At 47.1% G+C, this 24,291-nt stretch overlaps 1 protein-coding gene and 1 pseudogene across 6 annotated transcripts in view; one reads left to right on the top strand and one right to left on the bottom strand.

Moving 5' to 3' along the window:
* Positions 1-24,291, top strand: part of LOC148008229 (uncharacterized) — a 53,842-nt gene that overhangs the window by 15,000 nt on the left and 14,551 nt on the right. The gene's annotated exons all lie outside the window — the stretch shown is intronic.
* Positions 1-24,291, bottom strand: part of LOC148008230 (uncharacterized) — a 37,695-nt pseudogene that overhangs the window by 12,093 nt on the left and 1,311 nt on the right.

The following is a 24,291-nucleotide window of genomic DNA, read 5'->3' as shown; positions in this document are numbered from 1 at the left end:
TGACGACAGTTTTCTACCTGTTTTTCTCCAGTTTACAGCCTGCATTTTGCTGATTCAGCGTCTCTCGTGGCTGGGTGACTGTTACTTCAGGCCGTTTTCTCTGTTTTTGGCAGTTTTTGACTGATTTTTTGACTTTCTGCAGCAGATTTTGTCTTCTATTGATCAGATTTTGGGTTCTATTGCATGTGAACTCTCATTTTCGGTAGTCCGTGCTTGTGTTTTGGCTGTGTTTCCTCTCTAAATTCCATCTCTTCTCTACTTCTCTTCTTATCCTCTCCATATGGCTCCTCCGTGCACTTCCACTGATGATAAGTTACATATGACCTCGATGCTTCTTGAGCATGAGACATCCTTGAGATTACAGGGGTGGCTTCCGGCACATTATGGAGATGAGGCTTATGTAGCTTCAGAGAGGGGTGACGGGAAAAAGAAGTCGAAGGCCCAGTGTTACCACTGTGGCAAGAAGGGACATTTGCGGAAGGACTGCAAGAAGTTAGCGGCTTCCAAGAAGAAGGACTAGAAGACGAAGCGGGATGCTGACTCTACCAATGAGTCCTCTCCTTCATCAGACTCCGACTCCGATCCTCCGACCAAGGTAAAGTCCAAGGCGCGGAAGGGATCCTCTTCTTCGGATCATGGGAAGGGCTTGGTGGCCCCTTCCTCGGCTGCTTTCTAGTGGTGGTGATGAGGTCATCCCTCACGACTCTCTTGTGCCAGAGAGGGAGTGTGAGCGGGTGTTTAGATGGGGCAGCCGCGCCTCATCTATACTTTTACACAGGTGCACAGGTTCCAGAGGGACGTCCCTGACGCATCGACTTCAGTCTGGTGGAATCAAATCCTGGAGCTGGGATTGACATCCAGGTTCATGATGAGCTGGTCATCTGACAGAGAGCGGGAGGCTTTCATCTGGAGCTCACATGAGGGGACACTTTGGTGGTCTGGCCAAAGGCGGGGAATCCATGGTCACCTATGTTCAGAGGCATTTTTAACAGGATGGTCTTGTATGCTACTGAGAGACATTGGTGATGGACACAGAGACATGCTATGATCTTCTCTATTTTCAGGTGTTTGGTACGATCGACATCAGGTTCTCTCCGAGGCACCTTGGTGGTGGCTTGATCACCCACTGCTTGGGTATCCATGGTTCTACTTGGTGGTTCTATGTTGTATAGTTTTTTATCCCTTTTCATTGTACTATTGTATTGTATCAGATCACTCATGATCTGAGAGAGGGTGTTAGCAGAGTATTTGTCAGCTCATGTGTGAGTCTGAGCTTGATCTGGGCTGGGCATTTTTATTAGGTATTTTAGGTTTTTTTCTGGTGTGGCATTTTATGCCAGTGGAGCATTTTATGCACCAGTCGGCCAGCTTTAATGCTGTCCGACCAGCATTATTGCTCCTTACTTTTTCAGCCTATTTATACTCAGTGGCTCCTCCTTAGTCAGTCACTTCATCTTCACCATCTGTAGACTCTGTGGAGAGAGGAGCCAGTGCCAGTGCCCACGCAGCCAGTGACTCACTGTTGTACGCGACTGTCTCGTGTTCAGATATATGGATTCCATTTCCCGTGCATACATCTGAGTTCTCATCTGTATCGTGTTCTTTTCTTTTCTCTTTTTGTCTTGTGTTTCAGCAATTTATTTCAGCACATGTTTATGCTTTCACCGCTGCTCCACTTCTGACAAAACCATGGGGTAATGCAGCATGAGACAGCATAGTACGGACTTTATCCTGTATAGTCCTGTTCATACGCTCTGCAACTCCATTCTGGGGTGGATTATGAGGGGCAGTGAGCTCCCTTTTTATCCCTTTGCTGTCACAAAATGCCTGAAAGGCCTTGGACACATATTCCCCACCATTGTCAGAGCGAAGACACTTAAGTGTCTTATCAGTCTGATTTTCAACCAATGCCAAGAAGTTTTTAAACTTGTCAAGTACTTCATCCTTGCTATGAATGGGGTAAACCCATACCTTCCGTGTAGCATCATCGACAAAGGTGACAAAGTACTTCTCCCCCCCCAAAGACAATCCTGGCATCTGACATACATCTGAATGTACTAACTCTAGAGGTGAAGATTTCAAAGAAAGAGATTTCTTATGAGATGTCTGCGCATGCTTACCATAGACACAATGATCACAATGCTCAAAATCAGCATAACGGAGACAAGGCAAGTAACCCAAACGAGAAAGAACTTTCATTCCTGTTTGACTCATATGTCCTAACCGGCCATGCCACAAAGAAACACTTGGCTGCTCGGTTAGTGCGACAACATGGTCACGCACACTAGATACATGAAGAGGATACAGAGTATCACTCTTTGAACCCCTGGCAATGACTCTAGATCCTGTACTGATCTTCCATTTTCCATCGCCAAATGTGGTATGATAACCATCATCATCTAGCTGCCCAGTACTGATTAAGCTCTTCTTGAGCTTAGGTACACGACGAACATTCTGAAGAGTAAAGACAGAACCATGCTGAAACTGAAGCTGCACACTGCCAATGCCTGCAATATCACATGCTGAGTTGTCCCCGAGATGGACAACACCATGTCGACCGCCTGTATAATCGGAAAACCAATCTTTGTAAGGGGTGACATGAAAGGAGGCACCCGAATCTAAAATCCAGGTATGCATGTCATCAGCTGAATCGGCAACCAATGCATGGGCATCAAAACATGAAGACACGAAGAGTACATCGTTTCCACTGTCACTGTCCTGAGTGACTACATTCACCTCTTCGATCTTGACGCTGCTCTTCTTGGGCTGGCTCTCTTTCTTCTCTTCCTTGCTGTCCTCTGTCTTCTTGCCTTTCCCTTTCTCTTTCTTCCACTTGTAACAGTCACGTTTGAAGTGACCCTTTTTGCCACAGTGGTGGCATTCCACATTCTTGCCGCGAGACATGCTGCGACCCTTGCCATCAGATTTTCCCTTCTGCTGTGATCTGCCCCTGGTATGCAAGGCACTAGACGACTTACTTGATGCATTATTTTGCCTATTCATCTCTTCCATAAGCAAAGAGCTTTCCACGTCAGAATACATAAGCATAGCATTCGAGTTACTCAAGGCAGTCCTGAATGTATCCCAACTCTCTGGTAGAGTGCAAAGCAGAAAGGTAGCTTTAAACTCGTCATCAATGACAAACTTCAAAGCAACCAGCTGGCTGAAAATTGAGTTGAATTCACTCAGATGATTTGACATAGCAGTTCCTTCTTTCATCCGCAAATCCATAAGCTTTTTTAGCCAATACACCTTACTAGCTGCACTCTTCTGAGCATACAATTCCTCCAGTCTAGTCCAAATGGCATAGGCAGTGTTCAAACCCTCTATGTTAAACAGCAGAGCATCAGAGACAGATAGCTCAATGGTCGAGCGTGCAAGCTCGTTCAACTCATCCCAGTCATCTTGTTCCACATCTGCGGGCTTTACCCCTTTGGCCTTGATCGGCTTAGCCTGCTTCTTCTGCAACAGGATATTGTAGCATTGCTTTTGCCACACTGCAAAATTATGTGCACCCTCAAGTTTCTTGATGTGCATAAGATGGCTGCTATCGCTGCTGCCAGCCATGATTTTCAGTCCAAAATATGACCACAAATTCAGCAAATGCAGGCCCAAACTGTCAAACAAGTGACCAAGGTACAAACAAGTACCAACCAGCAATAAGTACCAGTTAAAAGCACAAATTTCAGATCTGCAAATCAATTTTCAGAAGCACCAAATGTTGTGCTACAGCACTCCACAACTGATGACAGCTGTTCCAAGGACAAATACATCACATTACATGAGAAGTCCCAAATTTTAGCTGCAATTTCTGCTGTACATGCACCCACGGGCATAAAATTTGACCCGCACGGTCAAAAGCCCCAAAGTTTTGTGCTCAAAACATCAACCATACATCTGCACTGTCTCTGACATGCATAGAGTAGACCAATTTTGCCAAAATGAAGCAATTTCAGCAAAACCCCCAAATTTTTCAAGTGTCGGGCGTCCAAATTGCATGAAATTAAACCCGCATGTACATAAAATGACCAATTTGCGCACAAATTTTGCTCAAACAGCAAAAGCCCCAAATTGCACGGGGTCCAATGTGCATCAATGTCAAGAAATTGGGTCAATTTCAGCCCAATTTTAACATGTACATGAAAAGCCCCAAATTTCGGAGGCAAAATGTCACAAATTCTTGCAATTTCTGAGACAGAATCTCACTATGTGTCTTGTTCGTGTCAAATCCGGACAAATCCCCAAATTTGTGGCTCAAATCTGCCCAAAACACAGAACTGTGCTTACACGCGCGAACTCCCGTCAGTGGGCAAAGGGGGCAGCTTGCAGTAAACCTTTGAAAATTAAAAAAATTTGCAAGAGAAATTTGACGAAAACTGTCCCGTAACGTGACGACTGCTGCGTTTTGACCTGCCGCCAGCTGCACGTGGCCTGGAAAGTCACGAACTGACCTGGCGTGACCTGCGTGACCAGCGCCTGTGCAAAACACGTCACTTCTGACCTGCGCCTGACCTGCACGCTGCCTGGAACTGCACGCCTGACTGCACACTGTCCAAGAACAGTGACGAGCTGACCAGAAAATGACTGACTGACCTGCGCGCAACCTGGGAAATGTCGCCTGGCTGAAAAACGTGACCTGTGGACTGCGAGAAGCACGAACACCTTAACCGAAGCTCTGCACGGACTGCGAGAAGCGCGAACACCTTAGCCGAAGCTCTGATACTAGTTTGAAGTGAGTGATGCTCTGCGGAGATGCAATGTCCGGCTATGAAATGTCAGGTAAAGAGCAAACACGTGAGCAACAGCAGCGAGTGAGAGCGAGAGATGCAAGATGTTCTTGGGTACAATTGGAGTGTGTACCACTTTAGGTTTTTAGATAGATATATATGAAAGTACAAGTGTGCTAAGGGTGCGTTCACACCCGTGCACATATAAAAGGCACGATGGCCCTTTATTCCCAACAGGTGAAAGCTAATGGAGTGCTTGAATCAAGGGGGAAATCATATTGAAGACTTGCTGGTCACTTTGGACAAGGACAAGGGGAGTTTGGATTTCAAAGGGGATTGGGAGAATCCCATTGTAAATTAACTTCAACTTCAATAAAGCTAAAGAAAACCGAAAGGGCCGCCAATTTTGGGGCCAATTGGGTATCCATTGTCCAAAGATTAGTAGGTAAATTTGTATATTCAGTTTTTGCAATAAATGCTTGGTACTGTAATTAAGTTGTAATCTGGGATTTACCACCATCCATTGAAGAAAGGTTGGTTTTATTGTCCCAATCCCATCTTGCCCCCATCATAGTAGCAATGGAACGTGAACAAGAACGCGGGGTCCCAAGGGAATGGGAACAAAGCCCCAAGGGGAATGGGAATGACTTGTATTGTATACATGATTTATATATTTCAAACGACTTGTACTGTGTACATGATTTATATATTTCAAACTATTCATTTATATATTTCATAAAAGCTCTTTGAAAACACATGTACAATTTGCAAAACATGATAGTCTTTTTCATAGATGAAAGGTTCATTACATTGAAATGACACATAAGATCCAAAATAGATGATGATCTAAGATCATGCTACATAAAAGAGTCAAGAAGCATCAAGTAACAACTATAGTGGACAAAATATGGCAGCTTGGAATTTGGAAGTCTCTCAAAGTAACCATTGGATCATACATCATTGCCACTAGCAATGAGACTATCCAAAAGACTATCATTAACATTGTCTAAGAAAGCCATATCATCATCAAAAATAGCATTTGCAAGTTCCAAAGCATCCTGATCATCGACCATATTTGTAGGCATAGGTGTCTCCCTATCCTCATCATCTGAAGTCTTTTCTTAATTAAGAGCTATAAACTTTTCTGCCTTGAGGGAAGCCACATCTGCAAGCAAGTGCTATTTTTACACTCACAACTTGTTTTGTCCCAAATCTATTTCTCTTTTTAGATGCAACATGCCCAAATACACTCCACAGTTGCTTAATGGGAGAGAAGCTTGCACCTTGAGACAAAATCCGCACCGCCAATGCTCAGGTGAACATGCCCCATAATCTTTCCACCACAAGGCAGCCCCAATCTTAAACCGATCTATTTGTGCATAAAGAGATCCAAACCTTCCCAACTTGTTTCTAGAAAAAGCAAGCTGATTTTTCACTAATCTTGTCTTAGTATCAATGGGAACTGACTTAGAAAGCACTATGTCCCAACCGTGCATTACCTCATCATCCTTCTTTTGACCACACCTTTGAAACTCTAGATCCAATACATATGGTATTGCAAACATAGGTGAGTGATAAGCATTCCATCTTGCCTCACATAAATCTCAAACTTCTTTGATACTTTGCATCATCCAAATCAAGTTGTCCTAGCTTCTCAATCATATGATCTGCCGTCTCACAAACCTTTCCAATGCATGGCTCTCGTCCATTTGCAATTTACATTAAGCGCATGATTGGCTTCATGACAATATTGATACTTTTCAATTCATTCCAAAATGCAAGATCTTATATGATGTGTTGCACTGCTATACTAGCCCTTGATCTAGAAGTAGCTCATCCCATCCACTCATTACGTACCACCGATTGCTTCAGGGGTAAGCTTATCATCTCAAGTCTCTTCATCATGAGAAAGTTATAGCCAAAGCATGTGTTAGGTACTTTAAGAGATCTTCTTTAGGTGATGTCTTGCGGAACTCACTAAGAATGAATCGATGGCTTTGGATGAAACTTATTATATCCTTGCCTTTTGGATGAAGGGATCAATCCATGACAAGCTATCAATGTCTTTCACTAGATTGCTCAAACAATGAGCAAAGCATGGGCTGAATGTGATGTGCAGGTATCTCTCCTCAAGTCTCATAATTGTTGCCCTATTTGATACCTCACCATCAACAATAAACTTGATTACATTTTCATCCCCAACTTTTTCAACACCTTCAGCCCATTCCTTCACAAGATAATTTGCAAATTTTCCTGAACTTGAGGCATCATGTGAGGAAATGAAATGCATCTTTTCTCGGGAATAAGCAACCATTCCATGGATGGCCTTTTTTTGAGTATCAATCCACCTGTCCACTATCAAAGAGATACCATTCTTCACCCAACTTGATTGCACAGTTGCCAAAGCACATTCAATTGCATCCTTTTCCTTTTGCAACAAAGTGGTACGCAATGTCTCATATGATGGAGGCTTATAGATTGGACCATACTTTGCAGTATCTTGGACCATCTCAAGGAAGTAGGGAGATTTTATAACATTGAATGGAACATGATCATGGTAGAGAAAACCTTGCCACTGTTGCATCCACCCACTCCTTTCTATGAGGATCCCAAGCTGTTCCCAAGGTTTGTTGCTTGCTGCATTTTCCATGATGGGATTGTGAGAATGCAAAAGTTTCTAAGTCCCCTATGCATGGCTCCATTGCCCATGACTACATCATCAGCTTGTCTACTAAAAAAAGAGGCATCAATTGCTTGCTTTTTCCTTGCACATGTTTTGTCTTCCTCACTTGGGTATGTTGCCAAGAGCTCTGCCTTCGTATTTCGGGTGTGGTCTTTGGACACAAATTTATTTGGGTTTCGATGTCAACATGGCAAGTGTTGCTTCACACAATTGGATCCTCTTGTTTTCAATTGCTCACATCTTTTGCATTTTTGTTTCTTTGCATCTCCCTTTGATGCATAATGGTCCACTTTCTCAATCTTGTTCCACCAACTAGGCTGAGATCACTTATTGCCTGAATGCTTGATCATGAGGAAGCCATGACTTCTACAAATTTAGGAATCAAAAGCATTTGTCGACCCTCCATGAGACTCAACTTGCTTTGAGAGAGAAATAGACAATGCTGTAAAAATAAAGTTGTTTGAGAGAGAGAGAGAGAGAGAGAGAGAGAGAGAGAGAGAGAGAGAGAGACTTGTTCTAGAGAGAGGTATTGTGTGAGTCTAGAAAGAGGGAGAGCATGTTGTATTAAAGGTTGTAGCCAAACAAAGAAAGAGAGAGAGGGAAGAATTTCAGCTGCAGCCTGTTTTGAGAGAGAGAGCAGTTCGCTGAACAGTTTTCTCTTGTGTAGAGGTTGAAATGATTGTTCGCAAGTTGTAGCATATGATGCCTTGCTCCTAATAGTCCAAAAATTTGCATCCCACTCGTGACAGTCTAGACGCCTCTTTCGTGACTTTTGACAGTCCTGACAACACCCATCACTTTTCCAACTTTCCTCTTTGGGGAACGACAACATTTAGGCTCCCCTTCATGTTCCCCCAGCCATTCCCCCAGCCATTCCCCCATCACAAGCGTTCCCTTGCAGTATTCCCTTGTTCCTTTGGTGTTTTTTTGATATGGAACGCATTCCCACGTTCCCAAGGGGGTGGAATGTCATTCCTTTGCTACTATGGTCTCCATATCGTCCCAGTCCCATCTCCATGTTAGAGCCCCTCTCATGGTAACAGGAGGTGACAATTCTTGCCATCGTTCCCATGCCCGTTCCTGTTCATGTCCCCAAAACCGGTCCCATGTTACTATGATTCGGATAAGCCTATCAATCTTTGAGCAACTCAAAGTAAAAGATGGTGTATCAAGGGAGTACTAGAAGTGGGGTAGCTTGTCAATGCTAAAGCCATGTAACTCAAACGAGGTTGACATTTGTGCATATTGGCACAAAGTAATTAGTGTGGTACTCTAACTCCTTTCCATATGTGAGTTTAGATTGTCGATTTCCTTACCCATTGTGGTGTAGTGTTAAACACCGTCATCTTGGTTTTACCAAGGTTCACTAAGAGCCTACTGCCTCTAATGCATAAGAGTGTGGTGCATTCAAATGTCTCTTTAGTCCCTGTGGAGAATCCGCTACTATCAATATAATGTCATTTGCATATATAATGGAGAGGTATCCAAGTGGTAGCTGATATAGCTCCTCTATCTCCTCCCACATATATATATATATATATATATATATATATATATATATATATACAGAGAGAGAGAGAGAGAGAGAGAGAGAGAGAGAGAGAGAGAGAGAGAGAGAGAGAGAGAGAGAGAGAGAGAGAGAGCCTGCTTGTGACCTGCCTCCTCGTCGCCATCCGTGGCCTAGTTCCCCCGGCGTACAGATGCCATAGGCCATCGCCTGCGCGTCATTCATCTTGAAGGCTGGAGTACCTGCCGTCGCCCGCCTGTATCACCAGCGTTCGGCTCACGCGACTTGCTCCTCAGCGCCGTCCTGGTCCTTGCGCCGTTTCCCTGACCACACCCGCTGCCAAGCCTACAGCCGCCTGTCTGCTTTCGTCTGCTCTGCAGTCCGCAGTCCCGTCGCCCTGTGCTGCCTCGGATGCCTGTCTGGCCGTCGCCTGCTCCGTCGCCTGATCTTGACGCCCCTTGCCTGTCCCGTCGCCTGCCCCTGCGCTTGCCCCGTCGCCTGTCCCACTGCCTGCACCGTCGCTTGCCTCCGAAGCCCCGTGGGCTCTGCGCCTGCGTTTCTCTTGCGCTTCGCCCTTTTGCCCTGTGCGTTAGGGTTTTTGCTGACTCCTGGCCCTTGCCCTACGCCCTCGACTGTCCCCCTTTGCCATCGACTGCCCGCCCTGTGCTCCACCCTCCTGCCCCTGCACTGTTAGGGTTGTGCCCTGCCGCGCGCCCTCTTGGGACAGGTCGCGACTGCGGCGGACAAGGTCGTGTTTCCTGCTCTCCACTGCGCGTTAGTCCTCCTTCGAGATCCAATCGTGATACAAGATGGCTGGTCTGGATCTGGATTTCATAGACCAAACGGTGGCAGCACTTCGTCCGGATTCTGATACTGAGGAACTTGAGGATATGGTTCCGTGCACTGAAGAGATGCCCCCTGGTCCTGACATCCAGCCTGTGGGTAAACGTACTAAGCATACTTCGGAAGAGACAGCGGTTCATCAGGATCGTTCCTATGCTCAGGTTGCTTCGGACTCTCAGGATGTTAATTGGGAGCATTTGCTGGAATTTGCCAACACTCTGCTTGGCGATTATGTTCAACATAATCAGGAAGTCTTTTCTGACTCTGCACTTGACGATGTTCTAGAAGCCACTATGGATCCGAAAACTGTCCTACGCTCCTTTTCGGTGTTTTATGATCGCGTTGTGATACTCTTCTTCACTGGTCGAATCCCACTGCTTTCCCGTATTCGCCAGTGGCTGCACAGTCTGCTACAAGGGGAATGTGTTGAAGAGATTTTTGTTGGGCCTCGAGGCTTTTTTGAGGTGCTGTTGAAATCTGAGACGCACCGTGTTGCTCTCCTGTCTAAACTGCCTTTGTTTTTTGATCGCCGGTTGGTTCATGTTGTTTCATGGCGCCCAATGGCAGATTTTCAGCGTCTGCTGCAACGTGAATGCCCTGTGTGGATAGAAGTGGAAAATTGTCCGGCTGTCTATTGGCCACTGTTGAAGGATACTATGGCCGCTGTGGGCAATGTTCTGGTCCCTCCAAGTCTAAGGGCTGTGAATCGCAACCGGTTGTGTATGTTATGGGACACTGCAAGGAAAAGGCCTGCGTGGTTATGTCTCAATTGCTCTGGCATGCATCCGTTACACTTTCGTTTGAAATGGGGCAATTTTGCAGGACATTGCTTTTCCTATGGACAATTGGGGCATTTTATGGCCGAATGCCCGGAGCAGCAACACACCTCAGATGTTGGCCATGTTGCGCTGCCCATGGAAGATATGGTGTGTGATGCTCCGTCGCTGGATACTATCCACCCTCCTAAAGTTCTGGACAAAGGTAAACAACAGGTTTTGGGTCTGGATTCCCATGCCATTGATTGGGTTGAAGTACGTGCAAAAAAGGCAACAGGGTTGTTGCTGGCATGGAGAATACTGTGCCTACTACCTCACAAGATTCCATGCGTACCTATATGCGCAGGAAGGAAATGTTGTCTTCAGAGCGCTCTGCTCCTGCTATGGTTTCCTCTGTCCCTCGTCCTCAGCCCGCCAGGAAAATGTATTCGGATCGTGCAAAGGGTCCACCTGCTAAGCTGGCTTTTGATACCAAAGGCAACGCCATTACCCCGTGGGATCGTCATTATCCCTGTTCCATCCCCAAACCAGCAGATATGCCGTCTACCTCCAAATCTGGTCCTCAGAACTCTTTTGCTTTGTTGGCGGATTTCTTGGACGAGGGAGTCTTGGACATTCGCAGAAAAAGTCAAATCGAGGCAAGCTGTGCCTCGTACCTAATTTTGTTTTGAATACACATGAAAATAGCCATGTGGAATGTGCGAGGAATTTGTTCTCGACACAAGCAACATGCCATGTGGACTGTATTGCATGAGAATCAGTGGGATGTCTTGTGCGCTGTTGAGCACAAGAGTCATGGAGAAGCAGGAAAAGTTGTGGATTGCCATGGCTTTCGTTTGTTCTATGCAGGGACACAGGCCATGCATTATTCGGGTGTGCTCATGATTGTACATGACAAATATCAGCCTGTTCTCATTAAAAATGATGTACATGGCCGCTTTCTGGTGATTGAAATTTTATTCGAAGGGGAGATCTTATGGTTACTTGGCCTCTATGCTCCGAATGATTCGTTATCTCGTCGGGAGCTTTGGCAGACTTTGCAGACCTCCTTGTCACTTGGCAGACGGGGCTTCTTGATGGGGGATTTCAATATGCGTGTTGATTCTTCCCAGTCCACATCGGAGCATTCGGTAATGGATGCGCCGGAAAGTCGTATGTGGCATGAGTTGGCTCTTGCTGTTCTTAAGCAAGATCTCTGGTCCTGGCTACACCCGTCTTCTATAGGGTTTACTTTCCATTCTGCCCAGTATGCAACAACATGGTCGCGGTTGGACCACATATACATCATGCAGAATGATGATTTTCTTCCCGAGATGCTCGAAATGAAAGTGTTGCATTAATATGCCTTGTCGGACCATTTCCCTCTGCAGCTTGAGCTGCTTGCACAACCCATTGCACCTTTCAAGCAATTTTTGGAGAGACTCCCTTTGCGTTTCAACTCGTCTTACTTGAAGCATGCAATCTTTCAGGGCTATATGCAGTCTCTTTGTCGGCGGCGTCGACAAGCAGCGGAGGACCTGTTGGCTTTGGTTCGTTCTCTGCTGGTGGACACTCCGGATGATGCATTTCTGCTAGCACTGGCAATGCGGGTGGCTGATCTTATTAAAGAGTTTCAGTTGAAATCGTATCAGCAGGCCAAATTGCAACATCTGACGGAGACTTTGCAAGATAGTGCGTGTCAGACTTGTAAGTTCTTTCGAGCTCTCCATGCCTCTCCTGCGCGAGAGAATATGACCAGACTCGAGGATGCAGAAGGCCACCTTATCCTGGATCTGCAGACTATTGTGCATATGTGTAGGAATTATTTCCGCGACCTTCTTGGTTCCACTTCTCCACCTTCAGCCCAAATTACTCAGGTCTGTTCGGTTTTTTATGACTTGGTCTGCAATCAGGTTCCGCAGGACATGCAACCTACTATGGAGTCCAATATTTGTGAGGCAGAGGTTATGGATGTTTTGTTGCACTTGCCCAAGGATAAAAGTCTGGGTTGGAATGGTCTCACCAATGAGTTCTTTGAGGCTTTTGCTACCCAACTGGCGAAACCATTGAAGGCTTTGTTTCAGCAGGTGTGGGAAACGGGGATCATGCCTTCCTCATGGAAAAGACTTATTAAACTGCTTCCAAAGGTTCCTTCGCCGTCTACGTTGAAACAGTGGCACCCAATTTCTTTGATGGGTTCTATGTACAAAATCTTTTCCAAAGTAATGGCGAATCGGCTCCGTAAGCATCTCCCTGCCATTGTGCACCCTCTCCAGTATGGTTTCATTAAGTGCTGAAACATTTTGCACAATGTATTAAATGCGCAACTGGCAATTGATTATGCAAGGCATTCTAATCAGGAGGTCGTACTGATTCAACTGGACCTGGAAAAGACTTTTGACTATCTGGACTGGTCTTTCGTTGCTGAACTTATGTCTGCTATGGGCTTTGGTGCTTGGATGTCTCGTCTAATCTACACCATCAGTGCTGCGGCGTCTTCGCGAGTCATGCTGAATGGAGGTGCTACTTAGCCATTTGTCCTTACCCGCTTTGTCAGACAGGGGTGCCCTTTGAGCCCTCTCTTCTTTGCTCTTGCGACTCATCAGTTCTTTCGATGTTATCCCATATGGCAGCTTCTACTCAGTTGGCTGGATTGTTGCTTCCTACTGGACAGCAATTCATTAGTCAATCCTTGGCTGATGATAGCTTTATGATTTTGCATGCGGACAAGGATAACCTTCGAAAAGCATTGGATGTTTGGGCTCTCTTTGGTCAAGCGTCCAACCTTCGCATCAATGCATTCAAATCAGCCATTCTCAGTTGCACGGAGTCGGATTTGTAGTCCTTGGACTGGCAGGGTATGGTTCTTCCTCGTGGCTCCATTGTCAGGCCTCTTGGGTACCCTTTGGGTGTTGATGTTCCCCCAAAGCAGCTTCTGCAGTGGATTTCTCAGAAAATGGTAGCTAAGTTTCTGTATTGGAAGTCTCAGGCCTGGCCCTTCCATGTTCGCCTCAAAGTAGCCCGGACAATTATGTTGCCAATGCTCACATATTTCTTGCCATTGCTGCCCTGGACTACTACGACTCTGAATGCTCTTACTCAGTCTATTCGTTTCATGCTATGGAAGGACTCATTGCATGCAGGTATTTCCTGGATTTCTTGGTCACATGCATGCACCCCCAAACGCATGGGTGGAGGAGCTATTTTAGATGCCCAAACTTGCATGCTGGCACTCCGTTGGTCTCTTTTCCATGCCATGTGCTCTGATCATCATCCGTGGGTCGTTATAGCCCGTTATTTCCTTGAGGACCATGGGCTTCTGCATGGCAATACCCAAATCCGGAGTTCTTGGTGGCACGTTCTTAATGCTGATTCGCGGTTCTCCAATTCTTCTTCATCGCTGCTTACTCATTTGGTATGTTCCTGGAAATTGGTCCTCCAGAAGGCTCAGTGGCATCCAGCGGAGGATCGCTTAGCTACTAACTCTTTTCAATTGGAATTGCTGGCAGTCTCGCGTTTACTTTCATGGGAAGGTAAACACGAGCTTAGACCACAATTCAACCGGATGGCACGTTTGGGCTTATCTTCAGTCGCGGATGCCACCCTTGTCAGTCGCAATGTGCTAATATCGTTTCGTACAGCTAGGAGGCTTTTCAGGATCCCTCGTGGATATAGGCATTTATGGGAACAACTCTTGACGGTGCTCCAGAGCAGACAACCCTTTCCTGCCCTTGCTTCGGATCATCCCTGGCAGGATTGGGACTTAGAAGGCCGGCTGAATTTAAGCAAAGCTTCTGCTAACCAGGTGTATTATCTTCTGATTAAAGATCATCAATGGCTGGTTACTAAAGCGAATGCTTTATGGGGATTGCGTAAATCCCGGTCATGGTAGAGGGCAACCGTGATGGAGGGCTGGTTGAACAAGACACCCTTCAAATATAAGGTCTTTCTTTGGAGAGTGATGATTGGTGGTCTTCCGCTTGCTTCAGCTCTTTCCAAGTGACGAATCTCCAATGGCAATTGTTTCTTTTGCACCACTACTGTGGAATCTGCCTGGCACCGATTTATTTCTTGCCCCATCGCTAAGAAAGTCCGGTTATTTTTGTCAGCTGTTTGGCGAGGGGTGGTTGGTTTCACACTACGCCCCTTTGATTGGGTTTTTGGGCAGCCCAAATACCCCACTCCGGCACAGCCACATATGAAGCCACATTTCTAAGGTGGTCCCCCGGGGTCGGGAGGCCGGTTGGGCTAGTGGGGGCTCGGTGGTGGGGAGGGTAGCTGGTATTTGGTAGAATTTGTCGAGTGTGCGTTGGTTGGTGGCTCCTTGTCTTTGCTCCATGGTTCATAGGAGGTGGTCTTTGTGGCGTCATATTTCCAGTAGAAAGAGCCCCAGGCATCTCTGGTCTTTGAATTCCATCACCTTGGAGAGTGGTCCAAATCCTTCGCTGAATAGGCAGTGGAAGTGTCCCCGGATTTCGTAGTACCCTGGGCATCTACAGATATAGTGTTTCTATGTCTCTGGCTCGAGATAGCAGAGCTGACAGATTCGGTCTTTTGGGGGGAGGGGGTTGGCCCTGTATCTGCCCGTTTCGACCCGTAGTTGGTGTGAGGACGTGCGGATCTGTCCGATGGCACTTCTAACCCCGTGAGATAGGTGTGTGCCCATGTAGCTTGGGCGGGTAATGAAGCCATCTACAGATATAGTGTTTCTATGTCTCTGGCTCGAGATGGCAGAGCTGACAGATTCAGTCTTTTGGGGGGAGGGGGTTGGCCTTGTATCTGCCCGTTTCGACCCTTAGTTGGTGTGAGGACGTGCGGATCTGTCCGATGGCACTTCTAACCCCGTGAGATAGGTGTGTGCCCATGTAGCTTGGGCGGGTGATGAAGCCATCCGGGGAGATGTGCTGGAAGTGCTCTCGGTAGAAAGCCTTCTTGGTTCCTAGTTCCGACGTGGGGGTCACCCATGTCTTGGCTGTGTCTGTCTGGACAATATCCATTCCGATGATGTGATTCACCTCCTCTCGGCTGAGCTCCAGGTGTGGGCAGTCTAGGCTGTACTGTAGTGGGGGGAGGTGGTCCGTGTGCAGGCCATGGAGCCGTAGCCAGGTCTCTGTTCGGGCATACCAGCACTCAGTGTCCCCTTGTGTTGCTAGCTGTTTGGATGACTTCAGGGCGAGTCTGGGGTACCGGTGCCGAGGCAGGTCCCATATTTGGCGCAAGAAGGTCACGGTCTGGAAGAGGGCCTCAGCCACGAGGGGCGATGCCCCCAGCTCTGTGCGGATGATCTCGTGTGGTAGGGAGGGCTTGCTTCGGATCATTCGTGAGATCATAAGTATTAAGGGTCTCTCCATATGCTCCCATCCCTTATAGGTGGCCTACTCCTTAGGCAATGGCTGATCCTGTGGGGCCCTCTGTGTGTGGTAGAGACTGGACCCCCATATGGGAGCCTTGTACAGGAGGGCTGGTGTGACGAAGGTGTCAAAAAGCCAGAGCTTTGTCCGGGGTTCTTGGAATTGTATGCGGGCACATTGGTTCTCCATTGACCCGAGGGCTGCATAGCCTCGGGTTAGTCTATCTTCTGCGGCTTTTCTCAGGGTAAATCTCGGTCTAGAGAATGTAATCCCCAGATAGACGTATCTTGGGACCACGTCCACGGTCTCTCCGCCATATGTGAAGCGGGGTACCGACCATTGGAGCCATTGGGTTGACGTGTTGAACACCATGACCTTGGTCTTCCCGAGGTTCACAGTTAGGTCTTTGTCTTGGCAGAAGGCCTGTAGTGCGTCCAGTTGGCGCTGTAGCCCTTCAGGTGTGCTGGAGATGAGGACTGTGTCGTCCACGTATAGTAAGATGGGTATCAGTGTCCCTCCCAGGCTCGATCCCTCCTCGCCCAATCTATCTATGTACTCCGAGATCTCATCAATGTAGAGGCCAAATAGGGTGGGTGAGAGTGGGCATCCCTGCTTGACTCCGATGGTGCTGGTTATCTCCTTTGATAGCCCTCCTGGTGCCCGAACTCGGCCCGTTACCGATTCGTATAGTGCCAGTATCCCCCATCGCATTTCGGTTGGTACCTCCAATTCCTGTAGTCTTTGCATGAGCCTCGCTCATGGGACTGTGTCAAAGGCCTTGCGGAAGTCCACGAAGCAGCAGTACACCCGTCTTCCATGTGCTCTGCCCTCCTCTATGTGCAGTCCATGAAGCAACAGTACAACCCATCTTCCATGTGCTCTGCCCTCCTCTATGATAGCTCTCAGCGTGAGGATATGGTCAAGGGTGCAGAACCCCCTCCTAAACCCTGCTTGTCCTGCCGCCCGATGTTGGCGTTGCTTTGTCCACTTGCTCAGCTCGTGGTCCAGTATGGATCCATAGAGCTTGGCTAGTACATGGCCAACCATGACTGTTTGGTAGTTCGTGGGAACCATGGGGTCTCCGGCCTTCAGGATAGGTATTATGGTGTTGGTTGACCAGCTGGCATGGAAGCCTTCGCATAGGGCTTTGTTGAACATGTGTGCTAGGAGAGGTGCCAGTATGTCTCTGGCATGGGTCAAATGCTCTGCTACCAAGCCTTTGTGGTCTTGGGCACGGCCATTTTGGAGTCTATCAATGGCGTCCCGAACTCGCCCGGTGTTGAAGAATGTGGATGATCTGGGTTTGCTCCCTGGGGGCCAGGGTAGCTGGGGCTGCTTGGGTACTTGGTATAGTGAGGTTGCATATGCATGCCAAGTGTCCGGGGAGGTGATGGGTGTCTGGTCTTGGGGTTCCTGAAACGCCTTCCATGCCTCTTTGCTATCCTGTCCTAAGAATAGCTGGTAGAAATCGTGTTCCACTTTGGAGAGGTAGGCTCGTTTCTTCTGTCGCACTAGACGACGGAGGATCAAGTGTGCCTGTTTATGCGTGTGTACTCCCCGTGCTTCGTCCTGTTGAAGACGGAGCCGGGTTTCCTTGCACTCTGCGTCGTACCAGCTATTCTGTGGGACATTCTTGTTTGGAGGGGTGGAGTGGGGGGATGTGTGGGGGAAGTATTCGGCAGCCGAGGTGTGTAGTGTGTCCGCCAACTGTGCTGTGACCTCCTCCAGTGGTGCGTGGGGGTCCATTTCCTACAGGCTGCAGTAGAGATGGTTGGAGTATGCGCTCGCAATTAGCTTGGTAAAGTGGTACCTGGGGAATCTTGGGGGGTTGCTTGCTGGGGGGGTTAGGTCATACCTACAGGTTATGTCAATTAGGGATGGCAAAAAGAATTGGCAAGAAAGATTCCTTCAGCTTTGGAAGTCTAAGGTTCTTCCAACTGGAGAGGTGCTGCGTGCTCGAAAGATCTTTGCTGGTCGTTGTGTATTCTGCACTACATGTGATGAAACATTGCTTCATCTTATTGCCTCTTGTCTAGTTGCGCGACGGATCAGGGGTTTTATTTCTTGCGTGTGGCTCTCGGTGACACAGCTCTGGATAACAACCCAGTCATGGATTATGAGAAAGCTGCCCTCTGTGCCTTCTTTGCATTCTGATTATTCTTGCTTATTCCAGTTCCTTAGATGGATTGCCTTGTGTCATATTTGGCGTACTCGGAATGCCTTTATTTTTGATTCGGTCTCTGGCATCCATGGTTATGTGGCCCGTATTCGAGGTTTAGTGCTATGGTAGATTTCTTCTATGATATCAGCTGATCTGGTTCTTCCTAACATTGCTGCCCCCTGGCTGGCTATTGTTCGCTCTACACCAGTAGTGTGATTTTCTCTTTGTGATAAATTCTTCATAGTCTTTCATCACTTTCTTTGAGGACCTGGTGGTCTGATGTAACAAAATGTAGAGAGAGAGAGAGAGAGAGAGAGAGAGAGAGAGAGAGAGAGAGAGGGAGGGAGGGAGGGAGGGAGGGAGGGAGGGAGGGAGGGAGGGAGGGAGGGAGGGAGGGAGGGAGGGAGGGAGGGAGGGAGAGAGAGAGAGAGAGAGAGAGAGAGAGAGAGAGAGAGTCGACGATGGCGGACGATCGTGCCCTATCCCTGAGCCGCTTGTAGAAGCCCTGTCCCTGAATCGCCTGTATGGTCGCTCCCTACCCGCGGACGTCAATCTGCACGCAGGCGCCTACCTGTGGACGCTCGAGATTCGCTGAGGACGTTTGTGCCTGCAAGGTCTGCCTCGTTCTTGTTTCGCTTACTGCCTTCTCGTCTTCTGCCTTGGCCATCCGTCGTCTGCCCAGGTCGAGATGGGGACTCCCCTTGCCGTGCGACCGTGCCCTACTGCTCGATGTCCTGCTTGACGTCTCCCCTCTGACACGTGCACAGCCCGTTTTGCCCTGCCCTTGCCTATCCTCTCGACTCGTGTTGCCTCCCTGCGTGCGACCTTTCTCCTTTGGTCTGCGCCACACAGAGAGAGAGAGAGAGAGAGAGATGTGCACCCCCAAACGCATGGGTGGAGGGGCTATTTTAGATGCCCAAACTCATATGCTGGCACTCCGCTGGTCTCTTTTTCGCACCATGTGCTCGGATCATCATCCATGGGTCGTTATAGCCCGTTATTTTATTGAGGATCACGGGCTTCTGCATGGTAATACTCAAATCCGGAGCTCTTGGTGGCATGTTTTTAATGCCGATTCTCGCTTCTCCAGTTCTTCTTTGTCTCTGCTTGCCCATTTGGTGTGTTCCTGGAGACAGGTCCTCCGGAAGGCGCAGTGGCATCCAGCGGAGGATCGCTTTGCTACTAATTCTTTTCAATTGGGCTTAACTTCGGTAGCAGATGCCACCCTTGCCAGTCACAATGTATTGATATCGTTTCGTTCAGCCAGGAGGCTTTTCAGGATCCCTCGTGGATATAGGTATTTATGGGAGTAGCTTTTGATGGTGCTCCAGAGCAGACAACCCTTTCTTGCCCTTGCTACGGATCGTCCTTGGCAGGACTGGGACTTTGAAGGCCGGCTGAATTTAGAAAAGGCTTCAGCTAACCAGATGTATCATCTTCTGATTAAAGATCATCAATGGCTGGTTACTAAAGCTAATACTCTATGGGGATTGCATAAATCCAGGTCATGGTGGAGAGCAACTGTGGTGGAGGGCTGGTTGAGCAAGACACCCTTCAAATATAAGGTCTTTCTTTGGAGGGTGATGATTGGTGGTCTTCCGCTTGCTTCAGCCCTTTCCAAGCGTCGAATCTCCAATGGCAACTGTTTCTTTTGCACCACCACTATGGAATTTGCCTGTCATCGTTTTATTTCTTGCCCCATCTCTTAGAAAATCTGGTCATTCTTATCGGCCGTTTGGCGAGCGGTGGTTGGTTTCTCGCTATGCCCGTTTGATTGGGTTTTTGCGCGGCCCAAATATCCCACACCGACACAGCCTCATATGAAGATCTTGTTTCACTTTCTTCGATATTGGGGCTGTTGGCATAACTGGACCATTCGGAATGCTTTTCTTTTTGATTCCGCCTTTAATGTTCAGCGGCATATTGCGCGGCTTAAAGGTCTCTTGTATTGGCAGATAGATCTTCTCCGGCACTCTGACATGCTCCCTCGGGAGGACTTACGTCCCTGGCATATGGCAATTTCCTCTGTGTCTTTGCCATGACTTTGTAACTCTTTGGTTGTTTGGTTCTTGTAGAGAGTCAATGTGTACACATGATGGGGTAGAGCCATCGTGTATCTTGTAATCATGCAAACTTGTACCTTTTTTCGTAATTAATACAATTACCTTTTACGAAGAGAGAGAGAGAGAGAGAGAGAGAGAGAGAGAGAGAGAGAGGGAAGCATGGCTGGTCTGGATCTGGCTTTTATCGACCAAACGGTGGCAGCCCTTGGTCTGGATTCTGCTACAGAGGAACCAGAGGATATGGTTCCTTGCACAGAGGAGATGCCTCTTGGTCCTGACTTTCAGCCTGCGGGCAAACGCTCCAAGCATACTTCAGAAGAGACAATGGGTTATCAGGAACGTTCTTATGCTCAGGTTGCCTCTGATTCGGTGGATTCTCAGGATATTGACTGGAAGCATTTGCTAGAGTTTGCCAACACTCTGCTTGGTGATTATGTCCAACATAATCATGAAGCTTTTTCTGACTCTGGCACCGAAGATGTTCTGGAAGCTACGGTGGACCTGAAAAATGTCTTGCTCTCATTTTCGGTGTTTTTATGACCGTATGATTATACTCTTCTTCACTGGCAGGATCCCAGTGCTTTCCCATATTCGCCAGTGGCTGCACAATCTGCTACAAGGGGACTGTGTTGAGGAGATTTTTATGGGGCCCCGAGGCTTCTATGAGGTGCTGTTGAAATCTAAGAAGCATCGTGTTGATCTCCTGTCTAAATTGCCATTGTTCTTTGATCGTCGTTTGGTCCATGTTGTGCCATGGCGCCCTATGGCAGACTTTCAGCGCCTGCTTCAACGTGAATGCCCGATGTGGATTGAAGTGGAAAATTGCCCGGCTGTCTATTGGCCACATGCCATCGCCGTTGTGGGCACTGTTCTGGTCTCATTGAGCCTAAGGGCCATGAATCGTAACCGTTTGTGTATGTTATGGGACACTGCTAGGAAAAGGCCTGCATGGCTACGTCTTAATTACTCTGGCATGCATCCTTTGCACTTTCGTTTGAAATGGGGCAACTTTGCAGGACACTGCTTTTCGTGTGGAAAAGCAACCGTCTTCAGATGATGAGCATGTTGTGCTTCCTATGGAAGACATGGTGCTTAATGCTGCATCACAGAATGCAACCCAGCCACCTAAAAAGGTAAACAACAGGTTTCGGGTTTGGATTCCTGTGGCAATGACTGGGTAGAGGCACGTTCCAAAAAAGGTAAAAAGTTTGATGTTGGCCTGGCGGATACTTGGCCTAATACTTCACAAGATTCCATGCGCATGTATATGCGCAGAAAAGAAATGTTGTCTTCAGAGCACACTACGTGTACTATGGTTTCTTCTGCTCCCCGTAATCAGTCTAGTAGGAAAGTATATACAGACGGTCCAAAGGGCCCACCCGCTAAGTTGGCTTTTGATACTAGAGGTAATGTGATTACACCATGGGATCGTCGTCATCCCCGTTCCATCCCCAAGACAGTGGATATTCCATCTACCTCTAAAGTTGGCGGTCATAACTCTTTTGCCGTGTTAGCTGATTTCTTGGATGAGGGTGTCCTGGACATTCTAGCAGAAAAGGTTAAATCAAGGCAAGCGGTGCCTCGTTCCTGATTTTCTTTTTGAATACACATGAAGATAGCTACGTGGAATGTGTGAGGCATTTGTTCTCGCCATCAGCAACATGCCATGTGGACTGTATTGCATAAGATTCAGTGGGATGTCTTGTGTGCTGTTGAGCACAAGAGTCACGGTTAAGCAGGAAAAGTGGTGGATTGCCATGGGTTTTTGCTTGTTTTATGCAGGGACACATGCCATGCATTATTCTGGTGTGCTTATGATTGTACACGAGAAATATCAGCCTGTTTTTATTAAAAATGATGTACATGGCCGCTTTGTGGTAATTGAAGTTTTATTTGAAGGAGAGATCTTATGGTTGCTGGGTCTTTATGCTCCAAATGACCCTTTATCCCGCCGGGATCTTTGGAATACTTTGCAGACCTCCTTGTCACTTGGCAGACGGGGTTTTTTAATGGGGAATTTTAATGTGTGTGTTGATTCTTCACAGTCCACATCAGGGCATTCGGTGATGGATGCTCTGGAAAGCCGGGTGTGGAATGCGTTTGCTCTTGCTGTACTTAAGCAAGATCTCTGGTCTTGGCTACACCCTTCTTCTATAGGGTTTACTTTTCATTCGACGCAGTATGCAACTACATGGTCGCGGTTGGACCGTATGTACATCATGCAGGGTGATGATTTTCTTCCTGAGCTGTTGGAAATGCAAGTGTTGTAGCAATATGCCTTGTCGGACCATTTCCCTCTCCAGCTTGAGATACTTGCACAACCCATTGCACCTTTTATGCAATTGCTGGATAGACTCCCTTTGTGTTTCGACTCGTCTTATTTGAAGCATTCAATCTTTCAGGGCTATATGCAGCAATTGATTGATAGATTCTTATTGGACTTCGCCTCTGAGGGCACTACTTCTTTTGAATGATTGCTCTCTAATGTGCAGTGGGTCGCTCGGCAGTATGGGATCCATCATGCCTCTCTTTGTCGGCGGCGTTGATAAGCAGCGGAGGACTTATTGGCTTTGGTTCGTTCTTTGTTGGTGGATACTCCAGATGATGTATTTCTGCTGTCACTGGCGATGCGTTTGGTTGATCTTATTAAAGAGTTTCAGTTGAAATCTTATCAGTAGGCCAAATTGCAAAATTTGACTGAGAATTTGTAAGATAGTGCTTGTCAGTCTCATAAGTTCTTCCGCACTCTGCATGTATCTCTTGCTCGAGAAAATATGACTCGACTCCAGGATTCTGAAGGTCGAATGGTCACTGATTCTCAGACTATTGTCAATATGTGCAGGAATTATTTTCTAGATTTTCTTGGTTCTTCGCATTTACCTTTTGACCAAGTTACGCATGCATGGTCAGTCTTCTATGATTTGGTCCGCCATCAGGTTCCACTTGATATGCAAACTACTTTGGAGACAGATAATTGTGAGGAGGAGGTTATGGATGTTTTGTTATACTTGCCTAAGGATAAAAGTCCCGGTTGGGATGGTCTCACCAATGAATTCTTTGAGAGTTCTGCTACCCAACTGGTGAAACCATTGATGACTATGCTTCAGCAGGTTTGGGAAATAGGGATCATGCCTTCCTCATGGAAAGAAGATCTTATCAAATTGCTTCCAAAAGTTCATTCGCTGTCAATGTTGCAACATTGGAGACCAATTTCTTTGATGGGTTCGATGTATAAAATCTTTTCCAAAGTACTGGCGAATCGGCTCCACAAGCATCTTCTGGCCATTGTGCATCCTCTTCAATATGGTTTCATTAAGGGCCAAAGCATTCTGCATAATATCTTAAATGTGCAACTGGCTATTGACTATGCAAGGCACTTTAGTCAATAAGTGGTATTGATTCAATTGGATCTGGAAAAAGCTTTTGATTATTTGGACTGGTCTTTCATTGCAGAACTTATGTCTACTATGGGCTTTGGTACTCGGATGTCCTGCTTGATCTACACCATTAGTGTTGCGGCTTCTTTGTGAGTTATGCTAAATGGTGGTGTTACAGAGCCATTTGTCCTTGCACGCTCTGTGAGGCAGGGTTGCCCTTTGAGTCCTCTCTTCTTTGCCCTTGCGACTCATCCGGTTCTTTCGATGTTATCTTCTATGGCAGCTTCTACTTAGTTGGTTGGATTGTCTCTTCCTTTTGGACATCACTTCATTAGTCAATCTTTGGCTGATGACAGCTTCATGATTTTGCGTGCGGACAAGGACAATATTTGCAAGGCATTAGATGCTTGGACGCTCTTTGGTCATGCTTCTGGTCTTCGTATCAATGCTTTCAAATCAGCCATTCTCAGTTGCACGGAGTCCGATTTATAGTCATTGGGCTGGCAGGGACAGGTTGTTCCCTGTGGTTCCATTGTCAGGCATCTTGGGTACCCTTTGGGTGTTGATGTTCGGCCAAAGCAATTGCTAGAGTGGATTTCACAGAAACTGGCAGCTAAGTTTCTGTATTGGAAGTTGCAAGCTTGGCCCTTCCATGTTCGCCTCAAAGTGGCTTAGACAATTATGCTACCAATGCTCACATATTTCTTGCCATTGCTGCCTTGGACTACTACTACTTTGAATGCTGTTACTCGGCCCATTCATTTCATGTTATGGAAGAAGGATTCATTGCATGCAGGCATTTCATGGATTTCTTGGTCGCATAC

The sequence above is a fragment of the Lygodium microphyllum genome, unplaced genomic scaffold (assembly GCF_053477565.2).
Source record: "Lygodium microphyllum isolate KBCC unplaced genomic scaffold, Lygodium_microphyllum_v1.1.10 scaffold_245, whole genome shotgun sequence".
Taxonomy (NCBI): domain Eukaryota; kingdom Viridiplantae; phylum Streptophyta; class Polypodiopsida; order Schizaeales; family Lygodiaceae; genus Lygodium; species Lygodium microphyllum.
The sequence above is the reverse complement of the archived record's forward strand: the minus strand, read 5'-3'. Positions and strand labels throughout refer to the sequence as shown.